Here is a 21,890-nt window from a genome sequence, read left to right as displayed (position 1 = left end):
GGTGTTACTAAACTGGTCACTGGTGTTATTTTATCAAAATGGTCTCACCATTGACAGTAACACCAATGATTTAAGATGTATTTTAAGATTCAGTTACGAAATAAGTGCTCCATTCCCCTATTATATATGTTGTTACTGGTACATGTTTCTATAGTCAAGATATTTCATTATTCAAACATGTCAAAGATAAGGAAATGTTTTTAAAAAATGATTTTTATAAAGGGTACACCATGGACACTATTTCCAATACGATATAAGCTTTACTTACTTTTACGATTTTTTCACTAAATCTTCAACATAATTGTTTGTTTTCTTTTGCATACATGCTTACAGGTAACATTGCTAAGGGAGAAACTGTTGTAAATGCACAAATTTTGCGAAATATAACTCTTATCCAACTAATTTGTCTTTTGGTTACACCATTGACTTAAAAAATGTTACATTTACAATTTTTTTAATTATAAAACCAACATACACCTCCTAAATCATTAAAAAATGTTTGTATGTATCAAAATGCAATAAAAAGTGATAAATCATAATAACAAATGATATGAATAATATTCCTTTTTCAAGTCTGAAAGGATTTATAGTAAAAAATAACGGTTTTAAGAAAACATTAAGGATGTTTTTACTAACATTTCATACTGTAAACTGTATATTGTGTATCACAAAACATTCATATCTAACCTATGCAAGTGTTATTTTGATTTATCATATACTTAGCATTAATATGATAGCTTTTGCATATGTGTAATGGACGGAAGTGCACAAGCCATATCTTCCCACCCGGGCTGATAACCCATATCAGGTGCATCTCGTGCAAAAAACCCATATCAGTGCCTCTCGTGCAAGTTACTTCCGGTGTTTCCGGTATCGGTTGTTTACTTTTCCATTGTGACGTCAGATGTTTTTTATGACGACGTCAAAATTTACGGGAACTTTTGTGGGGATAGTTTAATACTTGCTAACAAATGCCATTGACAATTATGAATCATTTTATAGTACAAAACATGGAGTAGTAATGATCGTAAAACTCTTCCAAATTTTCAATGTTTCAAAATGCCTCTATAGGAAATGTTACCATAAATATATAAGGAGTTAGTGATGCTATTGTTGGACAACTATAGTATATTTGATTCATAATTTTAATTTTCTTTATAAAATGTTTGACTGTTTTAGTTATTGCATTAATTTATTTGCCTTACATAAAACTATTGTCGGAAGTATATGATAAAGGGATTAATACATGGCCTTTTCCATATCAGCCTGGGTATCATCCCTCGACCCATATCAGCACCTCGACTCCGTCTCGGGCTGATATGGGGGTCTCGGGATGATACCCAGGCTGATATGGAAAAGGCCATGTATTAATCTCTATATATTTTCATGTCTGTGACTTAAAAAGACCCAATAACATAGTTTTGCATGTTTTTTCGATAATGACCCGTATAAGAATAAATAGATGTGATATGAATGCAAGTGAGACAACTTTCCACAAAATACCAATTACACAAAAAAATAAAAACTATAGCTAGGTCACCATACGACCTTGAACATTGAGTAAAACCCATACCGTAGTAAGCTATATAAATGTAAAGCGAAATAAACAAGAAAACTAACTGTATAATTTAGGAACAATGTAATGAACGTAAACCAATTTGATGAAATATGTAACACAGCAACACACGATATCCACTGAAGTTACAGGTTCCTGACTAAGTCTTGTGGGTTGCACATACAGTATGTGGCGGAATTTAACTAGTTTGAATGTATATACAATTCTTTTGTTATTATATTGCATAAGGAGTAACAAATGTTTTGAAATCTAAAACAAAACAAGTCAGTCGTAGTTCCAAAACTCAGAAAATTGATTTATATATATAAAAAAAAAAAAAAAAATCACGGCGCTATTTTTCTAACTGCGTGTAGTGCAAAATTCTCTTATTTCTAAAAGGCATATACTGGACGGGAAAACAGACGATAGAATATGATAAAATCCAATGTGTAGTTCCTTATAAAGAATCGTTAGTTGCACCCCCCTTTTCCTCTGCCTATGTATACTATATAGTTTTATAAAAAAAAAATCATCAACCGGTGTATTTTAGCTATATTTGTTACATGTCTTGTGTCCCAATTGAAGCATACACGGTTGACACTGACAAATACGAACACTTAAATTCACTTCCAGTGTTTCGTGTTCGAAAGACTACAACATTTCAAAAGTTACTGCATGTACATAAATGATCAACCGGATTCAAAGCAAACATCAGGATGGACTCGTTTATTTTAAAGCAATACATGTAAATGTGTTTAAGGTATTCATTTCTATGAAATAGCGAATACATCGGTCTTTGAACTATCTTACATGTAGATGAATTTAATGTTGAAGTTTTGAGTTTCTTGCTCTTCAGAGTTTGAAACATTGGGATTTGTTATTTATTATTCTGTTTGACAATGTGAGTACCACTAATTAGATATATATATATATATATAGTTCTAATATTACGTTCATATACTTGTAGCAGGCATTTAATAAGCTTATAAATTGCAATTTTATATTTCTATCACCTGGGGCCGTGTCAACGAAGCTGTCCTAGGACTAGGACATGTCTTAGGATGGTCTTAGGACACGTCTTAGTCCTAAGTCAGGTTAACGAAGGTGTCCTAAAATAAGATATGTCCTAAATTTGGTCCTAAAGTTAGGATATATAAATAGGTGTCTTAGGATAGTCCTAAAGGTTACGATGTCCTAAAACGAAATAAAAACAACAAATGTGGCATAAATTCATTAATAAAAATACTAATACAATAATAAACTAGTATAATGTTATAAAAAATAAACTAATTAAACAAAATTTTTCAATATTTCTTAAAGATTCAATTGTGTTACATTATTTTCAATTTGTAGACAAATTTGTTATTTAAAATGCTTCAAGATATAAAAATAAAAGCGTTCATAGTATTTAGTTTGAGTTTTGGGAATAATAAGCATATTACAAGACATTTGTGTGGGTGTGCTAGAAATTACATTGAGATATTGCGGACAAGTCATTTGGTGAAATGCTTTACTATTAACTAAAATTGCTTTTCTGTACACAACTCTATATGAAATGGACATCAAGAGAAAATCTCCAAAAAGTATGTTTGACGATGTCATATCGTTACGCTCATACATTTATATGGAATAAATGGGGCTGTCCTTTTTGCTTAAAAAATACTATCATCATGAGTAACATTTTTTGCACCTAACCAAACGGTGCTATGTCAATTTAAATGTGGGGGGAAATGACTTCCTTTTACTTAATCCTTATTCAATACATGCAATGAAATCGAGTGGACCCAAAGACAAAACAATTTACATACTAACATTAAATTCCCACACGAATCGAATATCTCATTTAACAAAGTTGTGTGACTATTTAGTTTTGTTGTCCTATGCAATTCATTTGTATTTTTTGTCGTGTATAATAACGTTCTACAAGTATTACGTTAAAACTTTTATTTTGCATAAATTGTTTTCCATAAAAGAGTCCCCCTTTCTGCCTTTACACATATCAGTCATTTCAAAATAAAGTACAAATTCGGAATCTGAACTTTTCCAAAAAAAAAGTTAAAATAAATTCAAATTAACAAAGGCTTTAAGTGTCCACTGGAGGCTAACCAATCACCAGAACAACCACACATCGTACCGTCTTAGAGAAGGTTGAAAATATAGGCGTAAAAAGCAAAACTAATTTCATATGTTTAAAAACATGAGGACAATTTAAAGAACACAACAATACAACTGAACGAAAATTCAAATTATTTTTTCTTATTGTCAATGATTCTGATATACATGTATCTAGTTTCTGACACATTTTAACACTGTAGGCTTGTCATTCTTGGATTTTTGGATCATCTCCATAAGTTCACGAAGAGGTTCTGATTTTATTTGGATTCGGAATGATAGCCAATATTCTGGAGCAGCGTCTCTCAATGATTTTGGCAAAGAAAAGCACGGAGGCGTCCAAAAAAAAGGGGGGTATGTCATTATAAAAATTATAAAAATGAATAATACACACAGATTTGCCGCTGGTGTGCGTATTTATATTTTGAATGGCAAATATATCAATGACCCGCAACTTTAAGAAGGCAAGAAATCAATGGGTAGAAATTCTTATATCAATTAATGGGTCGACCCATACGTACATGATGTGCACCTACTGTAGACTAAAATTGGTGTTCTAATATTTGTATCTCCTAATATCATCTCATTTAAGTATGATAGTGGTAGCTGTGAAATATCATATGTGACGGAGAAGGGATTTTCACATTGTTATTTTATGAATAGGGCAGGGGAGTTCAAACCACAACCGGAAGTATAATATACCCACATTTATATGTTGTGCACCCCCCTCCCCTTTTTTTGAAATAAAAGAAATTCTTTTGTGTCATGAGTGTTGCTGTCGTCTCGCAAGGTTTATATCTCTATTTGCCTGTAACGAGAAAGTATCATGTCTCTAAGAAACCAGTACAAAAGTTGGCAAAATATGATAATGATAGTTTTACAACCCAAGCAGAACAAAATAACACATCGTGGAACAAAATGAACCAAATTAGGTTCAGGTACTAAAGAAAACACTCAAGTACAAATCGCAAAGGGTAAAGCATTCAAAGAGTATTGAAAAGAAACAATGCGTATTCTATATGACACGCTTGAATAATAGCTGTACAGTAATATCGGCAACTGAATTCTAAATAATAGTTGCACAATTAATAATTTTGTCCATCCTGTTACCAGTCAAGGTAGCACTTGACTTGTTCTAGAAATACCTCAATACAAATGTACATTTTATGAATTAATATACCGTACGGTAATAAATATGTGTAACAATTTATTTGCGATAATGTAAGAGGCATTTTGAGTTTTCTTACAAAGTATGTCTATCCTGTTACCATTTTTGTCCCTCCTGTTACCACTGTCTTTGTAACAGGAAGGACAGTAACAGGATGGAAAAATTAGTACATAACTTAAATTGGTTTTAAAATAGTCCCTCCCTAATAATTGATGTAGTGTTTTTATACTTCCGGCCCATGCCTAAGTTACGGTAACAAGCGTTTCATTAGTCTTATGCAATTAAAAATTATCTATCAACTGGTAACATTAAAGACATTATAAAAAGGTACGCATACATCAATACCTACCGATCTTTTGATTCTGATGACCAAAATCTTTCTACATAAAAAATTTCACCATGTCGTTACGTCCTGTATCCACGCCTACGACGTCATCATAAAAAACCGCCGTTATTTGAGGGAGAAACTAGATTTATTCCGTAAACAAATAAATAGTAACAGGAAGGACAAATATTGATGAACAGACATTCCAGTGACTGTGACTTGTCATGATTTGAATCATGGAAAGTTATTTATTTTTAATTATGATGTTACTAAATGAAGAAAAATCATTCTGTTTACCTTTAAATGCAGTTTTATGTACAGATAATTTGAATGCAAATGTTATTTATCAAAAATGAACGCATGGAAATTGGCGAATTTTCATACTTCAACGAATATAAAAAAAATATGAAACTTTTTGCACACTAATATTTGCATGTACTATCTTGCACAATATGTAAACTCTTATGTTAAATTAAAAAAATATGTCAAACTTACAAATAAAACAGGCAATAGACAATAACCGAAAAATGTACATTTTTTTACAATGACTGATATAGTGAAATAGAACAAAAATATATGTCATTGAATTCCCTACATATTTTTTTCAATTAAATAAATGTGTTAGGATGGTCTTAGGACCATCGTAGTTAGGACTATCCTAAGATAGCTTTGTTTTACATCCTAAGACATGTCTCAGACACGTCCTAAGACCATCCTAAATAATGTCCTAACTTAAAGACATATCTTAGGACATATCCTAGGATACTTCCATTGACACGGCCCCTGGTTCATTGCTATTGCTGATGGACTGTACAATGTAATAAGTAGTTTGATATTGACCCTTGATGAATTTTCGTAGTAATAAAACATAAAAACGTGTTGAAATCTAAGTTTGACAATATTGGTGCGTAGTTGTACCTTATATATATATAATTAAATTATATTGTTATGATGTCCTGGTTTAGATGAAATTATATCTATAGTTCGTCAACGTCAAACATATTTTGATTTTCAATATCTGTCTAAATGCAAAATGAAATGCTTGGCAGGGAGCAGCTTGATACCACCGCAAAGGTCGAACTCTGAACAATTGGGGCCAGTATGGACACAACATTCAAGCTTGATACAGCTCTGAATTTGGATTGTGATTAAATATTTGACACAGCATAGGTTTCTGACACAGAATGAATGTGGTCTAATGAACTTAAAATATGTTTTTTTACCTATTATAATCCAATATCCATAACCCCATAATCAATCCCAACCTTCCTATTTTGGTATGGAACCTTGTGGTACAATTTCAGAAAGATTCATACACTTACACACAAATTATTGTCTGGAAACTAGAAAAATACTTATTTTGACCCCTGTTGGGCCCTTGTTCCTAAACTGAAGATCATTTGGTGCAAGGCCTTCGGCTGTTTTCTGCTACATTGTCGGGTTGTTGTCTCTTTGACAAATTCCCCATTTCTGTTCTCAATCTAAAACTCGTAAGTCGAAAATAAACTGTCAACGCCTGGGCTGAAAAAAGGGACCAACAGTTCCAGACAAACAACAGGTCATAGAACTTAACATAGAAAACTAGAGACTAAGCAACACGAACCCCAAAACTGAGGTTCTCTGGAAGGTTAAGCAGATCCTGCTCCACATGCAACATTCAGTAATTTATGCATTGAAGTCTATATACTAGTAATATTCTTTCAACGACTACAGGGTATATTCCGAAAAAACTGTAAAAGAGAGGCGGAAATAAATAATTTGATATATATTATTCATACAGTTAATATACATTATTCCATGCGGTAAGTTTTGTGGATAGAAATTTGAAATAATATTGAAAATTCTATATATTTTTGTAAAAATTTCGAAAATGCTGTCAACGACTTGTAATTGGCTAAAAGACACATTAGGTCATAGTACACAGCTATTGTCCTTTAATTTTCACAAAAACATGTACTGCGCCATTGTTGGACAGTGTATATAAACTGGGAAAATTGGGCGGTGAAGTAGTGATTTTGTCCTATTAAAATAGGCGAAAAATTAATTATTAGAACCTAACAAACTGACCCCTTTAACATAGAACATAAAAGTAACAACAACAAAAAAACCAGGCCGGAAACAACCTGCCGTATAGTTTTTATCGACTCCTAGGAGTCGAGATTAAGAATTGAACGATGGACAGTTAGTGCGTTGAATTTTTCTTGCTACCTGATTGGAAGATATTACGAGACGTGAATAATCAAAGTTTATTGATTGGTTAGGAGTCGATAACAATGATGGATACATGTGTTTTCCCCGTAACTTGATATAGTATTCTTTGTCTTATCCCATTTTATGATTATTGCTCATATCACAGTATTATTTTCAATTTTGCCTTAAAAGCTGAGTTTCTTGCTCTTCATTTAAGAATTGAATGATTTCTTGTAACTTCATTGGGGTGTAAAAGCGTTGACCGAAGTACGTACATTTTGTAAAAATGTGCGCACGGTCAGCGCTTTTACAACCCTATGAAGTTACAAAAAGAAGCATTCAATACTTATAATTACATTTTTTTAGCTAGGATCATGAAAACACAATTTTTATCAAGTTTTTATTTAATTCACATGCACAGGCACTTGTTTCTGTCAATGTGGGGTTTACTATCCATACCAGTACAAAAAAAAACACAAGGTAGCTAACGGAAATTTTCAATGTGTTCGCTTCAACCAATATTTTTTTAATTTCCCTTGATTTTTTCACAAATAAAAGTACACCAGTCTGTCGGTAATTGATTTATCTTTACAATGAAACAACTTTCACGTACCTTGAGAATACCCCTCAAACAGAATAACACACTTCAGATGAGAATTATTGACCTTTTTCCAGACCATTGAATTTGTAAGGACTTAACTTCCGGTTAACTTACGAAGTTAATATAACTGTGTAATCCCATTGGTCACATTTTTCTGGTTACTGGTAACTAGTATAAATAAACAGGTAACCAGATGAATTAAACCAATGGGATTGCACAGTTATATTAACTTCCTAAGTTTACCGGAAGTTAAGTCCTTACAAATTCAATGGTCTGGAAAAAGGTCAATAATTCTCATCTGACGTGTGTTATTCTGTTTGAGGGGTATTCTCAAGGTACGTGAAAGTTGTTTCATTGTAAAGATAAATCAATTACCGACAGACTGGTGTACTTTTATTTGTGAAAAAATCAAGGGAAATTAAAAAAATATTGGTTGAAGCGAACACATTGAAAATATCCGTTAGCTACCTTGTGTTTTTTTTTGTACTGGTATGGATAGTAAACCCCACATTGACAGAAACAAGTGCCTGTGTTCACATGTGCACTTTATAGAGGGACTTCGTTTAATTTTATTGTGTAATGCAATTGATTAAGAAATAACGCGAGATGTTAAGTTAGACAATCAGAATAACGTTTTATAATGAAACATACATCTAATGTAATTATTTAATTTTGGACTCTACAAGCACAGGGGAGATAACTTTTAGGTACAGGTGATGTGAAATAGATATTCTAAATTTGCATATTTTTACAACACTAAAATGCAACTTGTACGATATAATTCCTCCATATAAAAATAAGAAAATGTGGTATGATTGAGAAAGAGACACCTATATATCAGAGTTCAAATGAAGTGGATGCTAAGCAATTATAATCAACCATTCTCGTACGTTTGACGTACTTTTTCACATTTCTTTAGCGGTGGTAAAAAAAAAATCTCATCACTAGTTTAATATTTGTTCTCAACTAATCTTTGGTCGAAATTGAATCATGACGTTAAATCTTCTTGACTTCTTCTATTGTGACTACTTGAAAAATTGCGACCATGCCTGATGACGTCACATATATAAAGCAACAACTTCTGAAAATCTTTGTAAAGGAATGATTAAATTTATTAGAGAAACCCCCGATTCTACCACTATAACTCGTGTATATTACGATATTTCTACACTCTCAACAGTTAAATTTTAATTTTTTAAAAAGCTCGGCATTTAAATATTAAAGGCACTGGCTACGGTTACATGGATATGTAACAATAATAAAAATATTATTGTTACATTGGAGACTAATTGCCGGAATGCAGGGCTGGGTAAGGAACCGATTAATTGCGAATGTAACAATAGTAATTGAGTCTACGGTTTCATTGCGTTATTTTTACATAAATGCGCTTCAATGTACGCTGCGACTAGTAATATGTATCAAAATAAAACTTGAACAATTTTATTTGGATTTTACAACAATGCATACAATGCATTTTAATTATACCCCCGCTTTAAAAAAAGGGGGGGGGTAATCTGTTTTACCTCTGTCTGTCAGTCCGTCCGTCAGTCCGTCCATCAGTCCGTCCGTCAGTCAGTCCGTCCCATGAAACTTTCGTCACATTTTTCTCAGGAACTACACATCCACCCTTTCTGTAATTTGGTATCAACATTTATATATGTTAGCCATACCGTGTGATGCGTTTTCAGATCCATCACTTGACAACTTCCTGTTTACCGAACACTTGTATGATTTTACACATGATAGCCAAGTTGAAAATTTTCGTCACATTTTTCTCAGGAACTACACATCCACCCTTTCTGTAATTTGGTATCAACATTTATATATGTTAGCCATACCGTGTGATGCGTTTTCAGATTCATCACTTGACAACTTCCTGTTTACCGAACACTTGTATGATTTTACACATGATAGCCAAGTTGAAAATTTTCGTCACATTTTTCTCAGGAACTACACATCCACCCTTTCTGTAATTTGGTATCAACATTTATATATGTTAGCCATACCGTGTGATGCGTTTTCAGATTCATCACTTGACAACTTCCTGTTTACCGAACACTTGTATGATTTTACACATGATAGCCAAGTTGAAAATTTTCGTCACATTTTTCTCAGGAACTACACATCCACCCTTTCTGTAATTTGGTATCAACATTTATATATGTTAGCCATACCGTGTGATGCGTTTTCAGATTCATCACTTGACAACTTCCTGTTTACCGAACACTTGTATGATTTTACACATGATAGCCAAGTTGAAAATTTTCGTCACATTTTTCTCAGGAACTACACATCCACCCTTTCTGTAATTTGGTATCAACATTTATATATGTTAGCCATACCGTGTGATGCGTTTTCAGATTCATCACTTGACAACTTCCTGTTTACCGAACACTTGTATGATTTTACACATGATAGCCAAGTTGAAAATTTTCGTCACATTTTTCTCAGGAACTACACATCCACCCTTTCTGTAATTTGGTATCAACATTTATATATGTTAGCCATACCGTGTGATGCGTTTTCAGATTCATCACTTGACAACTTCCTGTTTACCGAACACTTGTATGATTTTACACATGATAGCCAAGTTGAAAATTTTGTCACATTTTTCTCAGGAACTACACATCCACCCTTTCTGTAATTTGGTATCAACATTTATATATGTTAGCCATACCGTGTGATGCGTTTTCAGATTCATCACTTGACAACTTCCTGTTTACCGAACACTTGTATGATTTTACACATGATAAAATTGAGAATGGAAATGGGGAATGTGTCAAAGAGACAACAACCCGAACTTCCTGTTTACCGAACACTTGTATGATTTTACACATGATAGCCAAGTTGAAAATTTTCGTCACATTTTTCTCAGGAACTACAATACAAGGATTTCTGAAATTTGGTTTCAGGATTTATATAAGTCAGCTATATCGTGTGATGCGTTTTCAGATTCATCACTTGACAACTTCCTGTTTACCGAACACTTGCATATTTTTACACTATTAATATTATCCACTTGCGGCGGGGGTATCATCAGTGAGCAGTAGCTCGCAGTTTCACTTGTTTTATTTACAATGACAGTTTTTTGGGGCATGTTTTAGTCCGACGCATTTTGGTGAAACCACTCTAAGCAGCCTTTACAAACAAATGATGCAGCAATGTGCACGTCAGTATTGCATACTGTACAATTCCATTCTGCACTATCGAATGACTATTGTGGGTTATTATATGATTTTATGTTCACCTCGCTCCGATTTCAATATCAAACTTAGCATAGCTGAAAAACCTCATAAAACTTAAAAACTTAAAAGTCAATTTGAATGCAATTAATGTTAACAGTTGCCAACATTCATTCGTTCATCGTTGTTCTTAATTGGCGAAAAAGTAAGCAACAAAACTAGGGAAGGTTTAGTTTAAGTTTAATGAATCTACCGTACGTTGAAGTGCAGTAATGTAACAATAACTCAATGTAACCGCAGACACAAATATTATTGTTATATTCGTAATTAATCGGATCCGTACCCCATCCTGTATTCCGGCAATTAGTCTCCAATGTGTCGGACTTGATCATGCTCCAAAGCCACCTACAGGATATGTAGAAACTGTCATTGTAAATGAAAAAATAAAGAAATTGTATGTAATAATTGTATGTACTGTAGTCCTTTAGTACATTGCTGTTTTTTATGTAACAATAACGCAATGTAACCGTAGCCTTAATAATCATTGTCACATTCGTAATTAATCAGGTCCTTACCCAACCATGCATTCCGGTATTTAGTCTCCATTGTAACAATACTATTTTTATTATTGTTACATTGCCATGTAACCGTAGCCAGTGCCAATATTAAAACTGAACTATCTCGAGTGTAGAAATATTGTAACACACTCATTGCAGGAATGAAATCTATATTTCTCATTTCTGTCTTGAACTATAAAGGCTACAGTTATAATGTGAACGTTTTGTCTGTCCCTCTTGTATGTTTCGCCCGTTTTTGTCATTTGATCACTGGAATTCTATTATAGAATAATTCAATACTTTAATAGAATATACGTTGAACATTGTAGTTAAACCGCTGATAACGGAGATTATCATTATGATGTTAATACGTGAAAATATCTGTTTTTGATATCATATTCCCAAGAAAGTCATCTATATTAAAACAAAACGTAGAAAAAAAGTTCGTAATTGAGAAAGCGGTTTGAAATTTGATATCAAAACATAACTAGAACTTTAATGAAATGAAACTTAAAGAGCAAACGCAATATTGATGGATTTTTCTAATATTCTTTCGTGTCATTAAGATTATATCTTATGCGTATCAATATCTCTACATCAGTGTGTTGATTTGATGGTAATGGTTAGTATCGCAGATTTTAGATTCAAGATTGAAGATTTAATTACTCAGTCAGACAGCAAGAACGAAAGGCTGTTTTCAACATAGTCTGCAATGTTGAGTACAAATGCAGCCGATTTTGGAGGGGAAAATGTAACAGAAATTTCCATAACTTTGGATAACAAAAACAACCTGAGTGTAACTCCAGATGTGATTGTATTTATGATTTTAGGAATGACCATATTCATTTTAAATATTTGCTGTCTTGTGGTATTATCGAAAGAAAAAAAACTTAAACAAAAACGCTTTTACATGCTGACTATATTTTTAAGCGTGAGTGATGCTGCAACTGGACTAGTGTTATCAACATCGAGTTTCCAAGCGATTTATTACATATTGACCGGATATGGATTACCGCCATATTGTTTTTTGAGTGGAATATTCGTTACTACAACTCTCTTGTTTTCTTTACTGCAGACTCTGTGGATTTGTTTGGAGCGCCTGTTAGCAACATTTCCAGCACATCAAAATATGTGTGAAAAAGTTCCAATCGTTCCTACAACTGTAGTTTTGTATTTAATCTGTGCATTGTTTGTTGTTCCTGTAAACATAGTTTTTGGAAATTTCTGGTCCAAATCATGTTCCCTTTTTGTAATTTTTGGACAAAATAGAAAAACTGTTTTAAGTATTTATCAACCGCTTTATTTGCTAATAATAATTGCGGTTTTGATTATCTACGTTGTGGTTATTTTGCGGGTATATAAGTCTTGGAAACAAGTTCATCCAAGTGGTACGAACAATCGAAGACAACAAACTGAACAAGATATGCCCACTATGACTACACAACTTCACAGCATATCAGGAGCAAACTCATACGTAGTACATAACACCAACAACGACAATGAAACCATCAATAGATTGCAATCCAATTCACGAGAACCGCAACCTGCAAGCAGTGCGCAGATATCTACACAGCTTACCGGAAGTATGCAATCAAGTACAAACCGAGTCTGGAAAACCTCTGTAACCCTAGGCTTACTGGTACTTGTCATGCTGGTTTCTGTTTTGCCAAAGGTATCCATTGGATTAGCCGTGGTCAACAGTCCTAACGATGTTAATCTTGCAAAGGCTTTGGGTTTTGCAGACTTATTCTTATTTATCAACCCCTTATTGGATCCTCTTATTTATGTGTTTAGAATACCATCCTTCCGGAAAAGGCTAAAATGCAAATAATTGAATTGCTGTTTTTCTTCACCAGCGAGTTTGTTTTAGATATTCATATGTAATAAAGGCTTGAAATACTGAAAGTATCTTTAATTAGATGTACATTTTGACAGTATCTTATTGCAGAAATTTCGAAATGATAACGCCACATTTAGTCAAGCTGAAGGAAAGTATTTTCAAAATATTTTTTTTAACATATTTAGATATAAATAAATTAATAGTCAGTATTATTTATGTTTGCAGTAGATAAACGCCATTCTCTAAATTTTTAAAAACAAGCATGCACGAAGTTAGCTTGGAAACGAAATACTGTAACAGATAAATGTAACTTTATGTGGTACATTTTGACTCTAGAATATGTATCATATTTGTTAAAATTGAATTCAATGTGTCGGCATGTCCATTCTAAGTTGGTCAAAGATTGATTAGATCACTCTTTACATGTATCTCATTCGACAAAAAAAATCAGGGTACTGATTTGTTTCCAGACGTGATCTTCAATTGCTTAAACATAATTAAATTTGAAAGCATTTCGAAAGAGTGCACTCACATTATTCCTCTTTCAGTAAGAAAATAGATATAAAAATCGTAATTCTGAAATATTTTTCCCAATTTTAAACTTTAGGCCTCCAAGATAATTAAAAGATCAATTCATAAATGAGCATATGACGCGACAAAAGTAGTGTATTTTACTGTTATAAAAAATGTAGGTACAATGTACGCCCACTGATGGTAGAATGTAGTCCTGTAAATAGTCATTCGCTGAATAACCTAGCTGGGTCCAACATATTAAAGATAAATTATCATAAACTGGTTCCCACCTATCTATTAAAGTACAAAATATCTTCTGATTTATAAAAGCAGAATGTTATCCTGACTTTTTTTACACAAATTGTCATCCTGCATTTTTTTTACCAAGTTGCTCATCCTGCCTTTTTTTTTATACTCAAAACTCATGTCCTGCCTATTTTTTTCAAATTTCATCCTAGCCCCCTCCCCACCCCTCCTAAAAATCAAATGGTAGCTCCCTAGTTTAACAAAAGGTCAGTATCCTCAGTTAAAATTTAATATTAGACAAAATATGCGTGATCTGAATAAGAACATACTTTTTAATCAACTTCCTGACCAGTTAACTAAAACTGTTATTATTTATCCATGCTAATTTTACAGATACCAAATAATTAGCATGCACGCAAGCAGTTACATGTATTTCCATACTAGCTAAAACACAATGCAGGTTTCCGGTGCTTTGATATCGGTCATTACAGTTTCAATGCCTGTCAAATTAATTCAAGTATTTATCCCTTGAGCGTTTTGATAAGCAGACTTACAAGCGATAAGAACAGACACAAATTAAAAGGGGAAGGGTGTAAACATGCTTTACATGGGCTTTGCTCATTGTTAAAGGCCGTACGGTGACCTATAGTTGTTAATGTCTGTGTCTGTGTCATTTTGGTCTTTTGTGGATAGTTGTCTCATTGGCAATCATACCACATCTTCTTTTTTATATTTACATACCAACTTAGGTATGTCGAGCTTATTTTCAGCAACCGAGACTATTCTGTTTAGTTTCGTTGCACCTCACATTATTTTATTGCCACTGTATTATAAGGGTCTCGGTGGAGGATCCTTCATTTTTGTATTATTATTATTTCTATGGTAAATGTTCTCTATTCTTTTTTTGTTTTGCCCCTTTTTCTCTATTGTTTATATTTGAGCATAAAAAGGAATATGTGGTATGATTGCCAATGAGACAACTCTCCACAAGTGACCAAATGAAATATAAATAAACAACTATAATTCACTGTACATGCATCCTTTAACAAAGAGCAAAACCCATACCGCATTGTCAGACTTCGTCACTGGTTTAGAGTTGAAAAGAAAAAGAATTTAAATTAGTCGATATGCACCAAGAGCACTAGAAACGTAATTTCAACATTTACTTAATAATAAATGTGTTTTCTTTCTGTTAGTATTATTCTTGAATTTATTGAACTTTAAGAGTGTCACTCCATTTTAACCTTTAAATATTAATAGACTTTGGTCATAATACAATCATATCAATATAAGAATAGTCTGTATCATTGCTCAGAAAATTATCAACTTGAGACCAGATGAGGTAAATGTAGACGAACGCTACTTTAATTTAACACAAAGACTTTATGATGTCGGATACTCTACCTCGTATGGAAATGAATAATTAATAAAGTTGAGAATGGAAATGGAAAATGTGACAAAAGGACAACAAGCCGACCACAGAGCAGAAAACAGCCAAAGGTCACCAATTGGTCTTTAATACAACGAGAAAATCCCGCACCTGGAGGCGTGCTCAAATTGGCCTCTTAACAAACATGTTTACTAGTTTAATGATAATGGACGTCATATTAACTCCGAAATATATAAATGAACTAAAATTAAAAATCATATAAGACGAAAAATGCGACAGGGTTAAACATGTTTTTGGAGATCTCAACCGTCCCCATATACCTCTTGCCAATGTAGACAACAACAAAAAAACACAGCAATACGCACAATAAAACTCAGTTTGAATTAAGTCCAAGCATACTAATGCTCCCGCCGATGCATATTTGTTTCCCTTTTTGTTGTACCTAGGTCATTGATCAATTCATTGAATGAGCTGCAATATATATTGGAATACTACTTGCTTACAATTTGCACCAGAACACATGCTTTGCAATACAACACAACTTTTCATAGATTGTAGATAAAAGCTTGTATCTTACTTGCCTCTTATGTGATTATATTTATACAGAATACGTATTGTTGTGTGTATATTTTTTTTAAACTTTTTACATTCAATTTGGCTAGAGCGACATGTAAAGAGGGAGGGTTAAGATATAAAAAGAAAGGTTTACCCCGCCGCATTTTTGCGCATGTCCCAAGTCAGGAGCCTATGGCCTTTTGAATATTGTATGATTTTGAATTTTAGTTTCTTTTATATATTTCGGAATTTAGTATGACGTTCATTATCACTTCAAACTAGCATACATTTTTGTTTAGGGGCCAGCTGAAGCACGCCTCCGGCTGTGGTATTTGCATGCTGCATTGAAGACCCATTGGTGGACTTCGGCTGTTGTCTGCTCATTGTCGGGTTGTTGTCTTTTTTTTTTTTACATATTCCCCATTTCCATTCACAAGAAGAAGAAAAAGAAGATGAGAAGTGGTACTTCGAAAACGATGTTCTTTTATGTTTTCTCAAAACATATGGAAAGCGATTGTAGAATATTCGTTTAATGTACTCATTTTTTTCCCTTTTGGTACAGTTCATAATAGATTTTTTTGTCTGTAACCTAATTCTACTTCATTGCTGATCTCAATATGATTAATTTAAAGGTTCCTTGCTAAAAAATAAAGTAAAGCCAAATGCGGTACGCACTCAAGAGATTATTACACACAAGATTTTATGTACTGCACATAGAATTTTAATGATTGTTCTATTATAAAAACTTATTGTTTCGGAAAAAGTGCAAATTAGTTTAGGTAAATATGATTTCATTTTTTCACCATCAGTCTTTGTTTCTCTTCTTCTGGATGGTAAAATTGAGAATGGAAATGGGGAATGTGCCAAAGAGACAACAACCCGACGATAGAAAAAGACAACAGCAGAAGGTCACCAACAGGTCTTCAATGTAGCGAAAAATTCCCGCACCCGGAGGCGTCCTTCAGCTGGTACCTAAACAAATATATACTAGTTCAGTGATAATGAACGCCATACTAATTTCCAAATTGTACACAAGAAACTAAAATTAAAATAATACAAGACTTACAAAGGCCAGAGGCTCCTGACTTGGGACAGGCGCAAACATGCGGCGGGGTTAAACATGTTTGTGAGATCTCAACCCCCCCCCCCCCCCCCCCTTATACCTCTTGCCAATGTAGAAAAGTAAACGCATAACAATACGCACATTAAAATTCAGTTCAAAAGAAGTCCGAGTCTGATGTCAGAAGATGTAACCAAAGAAAATAAACAAAATGACAATAATACATAAATAACAGACTACTAGCAGTTAACTGACATGCCAGCTCCAGACTTCAATTAAACTGACTGAAAGATTATGATTTCATCATATGAACATCAGGCTACTTGTACATGCTAACGAAGCTTTTTTTAGATGAATTACATACGGGGCGCCGAATGGGACTCTTGTGGTTTTGTACAAAATTCAATTCTGTCATAACAAAATCATTTTTGTCTTACAAAACTATGTGCTACAGACTTGTTTTGTGAGAACTTCAATTTTGTGATGACAAAATTCATTTGTGTAGACAAAATTCATTTTTGTCATGACAAAATTCATTTTTGTCATGACAAAATTCATTTTTGTAGACAAAATTCATATTTGTCATGACAAAAGTCAATTTTGTCTAAAAGGTAACATATTTGCATACAAAATTGACTTTTGTTACCTGATATGGAAATTAAATCACAAAAGTCAATTGTGTGAGGTAAGATTCAATTTTGTGAGACAAAATTGACTTTTGTGAGACAAAATTAAATTTTGTGAGACAAAATTGACTTTTGTGAGACAAAATTGACTTTTGTGAGACAAAATTCAATTTTGTCAATTTTGTTGAGACAAAAGTCAATTTTGTTAATTTTGTTGAGACAAAAGTCAATTCTGTCAATTTTGTTGAGACAAAAATCAATTTTGTTGAGACAAAAGTCAATTTTGTTAATTTTGTTGAGACAAAAGTCAATTTTGTTAATTTTGTTGAGACAAAAGTCAATTTTGTTAATTTTGTTGAGACAAAAGTCAATTTTGTCAATTTTGTTGAGACAAAAGTCAATTTTGTGACGACAAAATTCATTTTTGTGACGACAAAATTCAATTTTGTAACAACAAAATTGACTACAAAATTGACTTTTATGTGACAAAATTGACTTTCGTGGGACAAAAATCAATTTTGTTGAGACAAAATTCAATTTTGTCAATTTTGTTGAGACAAAAGTCAATTTTGTCAATTTTGTTGAGACAAAAGTCAATTTTGTCAATTTTGTTGAGACAAAAGTCAATTTTGTCAATTTTGTTGAGACAAAAGTCAATTTTGTCTCACAGAAGTCAATTTTGTCAATCTTGTTGAGACAAAAGTCAATTTTGTCAATTTTGTTGAGACAAAAGTCAATTTTGTCAATTTTGTTGAGACAAAAGTCAATTTTGTCAATTTTGTTGAGACAAAATTCATTTTTGTCAATTTTGTGTAACAAAAGTCGATTTTGTATGCAAATTAGTTCACAGAAACCAAACTAAACTAATTTGAATACAAAATTGACTTTTGTCGCCCAATTTTCAAATTAGGTAACAAAATTCAAGTCTGTGTAACAAAAATGAATTTTGTCATGACAAAAGTGACTTTTGTCCGCTGATAGATAATTTTGTATGACAAAATTTTAAATTTGTAGTATGATACAAATTTTGTTAAACTGAACTTATTTTTGTTGAACAAAAGTCACTTTTGTCCGTACAAAATTGAATTTTGAGTACAAAACCACAAGAGTCCCATTCGGCGCCCCGTATTACAGTAACACAAACGTAGTTTCTTTTCTTTTCTTTATTTCTAAGGCCCGTAGTGATTTAATGCATGTCATGAGCAATACACCATGCTCTTCATTGTTTAGTTTGCTGAGTACATATATAATTTCATTTATTATGTTTTAAATTGGAAATCAAAAGAGAAATAGTAAATGGGTTTATATGACAGCTATGAAAAGACAAAAATAACTCAAAGAAAACTTGAAGGCACCACATAGTTCTTCAACAATAGACATGTGTCACGGTCTTATATTATAGAATCAATTTGAAATACTTTAAATACTGAACTGAAGAATTATTCAATTAATCACCCCAATGATATTCATAAATATACAGTATCAATTTTTTTTCTTTTTTTTTCATTTCTTCGAATTTCTTCTATAGGATTGATTTACATTTTGTACTTCCTGTGGAAAATGTACGTCTGTGTTGGAATATTTTTAATGATGTTTTAATTTTATCCAGCCGATATAGTTTAGTTGCGAATGCATTCTATATGTTATGATGTTTTAAATCAAGAAAGGTTTTAGATGCGAATCCATTCTACATTCTAGATGTCTATATAATAGAGATGAAATCTTTGCTTTTGACAAATGAACTGGGTTTTAATGCGTTTAGAGAATATAAAACTTGTTTTATACAGTTTATGCTTCTCGTCTTATTGAATTCTCTATTACAACAGCAGTATTAGTGTTTTACCTAAAGCAACGTGAATGTATATTAAAAGAACCATTATCTATACATTATTAATGTTTTATATATGTCTAATACGACAGATTAAAACCGCATAATATTACTATAAAGCAGCCGCCTTCAGGCTTTTGTTTTATAATTTTATAATGTCTATGTATGTGGATTTTAAAATATAATTTCGAAAAGAGAAGACGAGAAGTACGAAAGCCTATTAAGGTCACAAAAAAAAATTATTTATCTCGTAACTACGAGATAAAACAATGATTATCTCGATTACGCGATAGTTTTCTCGTAATTACGAGATAAATATTATTTTTTGTGTGTGACCCTAATAGGCTTTCGTAGAGAAGAAACACTATCAAAAGAATAACAACGATCCCTTAAATGGTGTAATGGCAAAGAAACAATATGGAGAAAAACGGAAGAATTAAAGCATGCTACATATTCCTGTATACATTTTTGTACATGTACTAAGTTTCAAAGCTAACGTTTTATACTTATCATAAATTACTGTGTTATATATCTGGATACTTAGAAACGAATTTACAGGTATGTTTGGCATCCACCTACATGTATACGTCACTCAGTTTGTTAAGGCCTAGATCAAGTTTACAATTTACAAAGATAATGCACAACAAAAGCCGAATAAAGGGCCAAACGAAAATTAAAGAAGAGAAAACATAGATAAAAATTAAAGAATAGAGAATAAAAGGCAAAATAAAAACGATAAGAAAAGTTTAATTACTTTTCCGCTTATTTAAGAGTAGGAGCACATACTGGTCGGCTATGCACTTCGATTCAAAAGAATATGTTCGGCCATGGTGACATGTCTTCCTACAAACTGCCATGTTTTGAAATAGCACTACGAAAATCCGAGTCGACGTGTCGGTCTAGTACAAAGTTTGATCAATATTCAAGTGAGAGGTTTAGCTAGCTATGAAACCAGGTTCAATCCACCATTGTCTGCATAAAAAAGTGCATGTACCAAGTCAGGATATGACAGTTGTTATCCATTCGTTTGATGTGTTTGAGCGTTTGATTTTGCCGTTTGAATATGGACTTTCCGTTTTAAATTTTCATCGGAGTTTTTATTCATATAATATTAGACAATGTTTTTGTCTGGGACATGCATTTAATTTGCCGATGGACGTTCACAGCCATCAATCATTGTCATCAGTATGACCACATTGTAGTATTGATTGTTTCCATGGTTTCAATGAAAGGTGTCGGATGAAGCTTGTATATGTATTGATATTATTTTATATGTATAAAATATTTTTATTATTATGAGATGTCAAATTGATAATCCAGAAATTTTCATAAGTGGGGGCCCACTGACTGACCTAAGAGGGGGCCCGCTCCAGTCACGCTTCAGTGATTCCCTATATAAGCAACCAAATTTTTTCCCAAAAAGGGGGGGGGGGGGCCGGGCCCCCTGGGCCCACCCCCTAAATCCGCCTCTGATAGTTATGTAAAACACACGTTGTGTTAGGCTATGATCCTGTCCATAACGAGTATTAGGTTTTTTTCTTTCCAATCATATTGTGCATAATATTGTTGTAAAATGATGCCCTTTATGATTTTTTGATTAGGTAAATAAAATTCTTATCTTATCTTATCTTATTATTGAATGTTGATACGCCCAAATAAAAAAAAATATGGTACATTTAAAAACAAAACGTCAATGGCTTGAAATTCTTAAAAAGGAAAATATAAAAAATATAAAAAAAGAGCATATAAAGTATCACAAAAGCATCTGAAGACTTATAAAATTGATGAATAAAATTGAGAATGGAAATGTTGAATATGTCAAAGCGACAACAACCCGACCAAAGAGCAGACGACACTATCACTTAAGTAAAAACACAAACACACACTGAAGTAAGCACACTAAATATACGATGACATAACTAAACATTTCATAGAGATGATATGTTTTATATAATTTGATCCTAATGCCAAATATTCCTATTATAATTTTACTTTGATCTCAATTTTGATCTCATTTTTTTTACCTAGGCTGAACGATTTTCTGGAAACTAAACTCATCATAGATACCAGGACTAAAATTTTGTACATTTTGTAAAAGTTTGCAGACGCGCGTTTCGTTATCAAAAGACCCATCAGTGATGC

Source organism: Mytilus edulis, chromosome 10 (genome assembly GCF_963676685.1).
Source record: "Mytilus edulis chromosome 10, xbMytEdul2.2, whole genome shotgun sequence".
Lineage (NCBI taxonomy): Eukaryota > Metazoa > Mollusca > Bivalvia > Mytilida > Mytilidae > Mytilus > Mytilus edulis.
The sequence above is the reverse complement of the archived record's forward strand: the minus strand, read 5'-3'. Positions refer to the sequence as shown.